This window comes from Eimeria mitis, genomic scaffold (assembly GCF_000499745.2).
Source record: "Eimeria mitis Houghton genomic scaffold, Emh_scaff6065, whole genome shotgun sequence".
In the NCBI taxonomy this organism is placed as follows: Eukaryota; Apicomplexa; class Conoidasida; order Eucoccidiorida; family Eimeriidae; genus Eimeria; species Eimeria mitis.
This window is the reverse complement of record NW_013574284.1, coordinates 1-1,306: the sequence shown is the minus strand read 5'-3', so window position 1 is coordinate 1,306 and position 1,306 is coordinate 1.

The window sequence follows — 1,306 nt, the reverse complement described above, 5'->3', positions numbered from 1 at the left end:
TGATGGCAGCAGCGGCTGCTGCTACGAAAGCAGGTATACTTGCTCCTGCAGCAGCTGCTGTAGCAGCAGCGTCTGGAGCAGTCTTGGGGCTGTCCTTTATTGGCTGTTTGAGGAAATGTTATTTAAGGCTAACAGTTAGCTGGCATATCTCTCATGCGTTAGCTAGCTAGCTAGCTAGCTAGCTAGCTAGTTAGCTAGCTAGTTAGCTAGCTAGCTGGCTAGCTGGTGGGTTAGTGCAGCGGGGACAGCAGCTGCAGGCTTTGTGAGGCGTCTTCAGTCGTGTCAGCCGCAGAGGCAGCTAGCCAAGGAGCTATAGAGCGAAGCTACTTAGCTAGCTAGTTAGTCAGCTAGCTAGCTAGCTAGCTAGCTAGCTAGCTAGCTAGCTAGCTAGCTAGCTAGCTAGCTAGCTTTCTGGGTAGCTAGCCAACAAAATATTCAGAAATGGTCAAATAAAANAGCTAGCTAGCTAGCTTTCTGGGTAGCTAGCCAACAAAATATTCAGAAATGGTCAAATAAAATAGGTCTATAGGGCAAACCGCCAAGAATCAAATGCTGTTACTGCAGCAGCTGCTGCTGCAATAGCTGTTGCTGCAGCAGCTGCTGCTGCAGCAGCTGCTGCTCCTGTAGCAGCTATGGACACAGGTGCGTTTGTTACTGCTAATGCTGCTGCTGCTGCGGCTGCTGCAGCGAGAGGCGTTTGAGGGGCCCCTGTCTGAATGTTGCTGCCTTTCTACACGCAGCAGCAACAAGCCAGGGGCCCACTATATCTGCAGCAACGAGGAGCTGCAGCTGCAACAGGATGCTGCTGTCTTGGAACAGTACGAGTTCTAGTGCTTCGTTGATGGGCGGGACCAGCTGCAGCAGCAGCAGCAGCAGCAGCAGCAACCCCCCCAATAGCATCTTTCCTAGTCTCGCGTTCTGCAGCAAAGGGCGGGCCCATGGGGCCCCCTCATAGTTAGCTAAGAAAGTGGATATATGCATCGTCAGCACCAGATAGAAAGTGGCTGTGTTCACAGCATCTGGCTGGAATATATCTTCTTCATCACTGCTGCTGCTGCTGCTGCTGCTGCTGCTGCTGCTGGTGCTGCTGCTGCTGCTGCTGGTGCTGTCGCGCAGCGCACGAGCTAACATCCAGGCCCGCGCCAGACACCATACGTGCAGCACCGCCTGGCCTACGAGAGAGACAATACCCCAGAAAGAGAAGACAGAGGTGGGTGGGGGTTTATCCCCCATAAACCCATTCTGCTGCAGCTGCTGCTGCTGCTGCTGCTGCTCCCCCTGCTGCTGCTGCTGCTGCTGCTGTTGT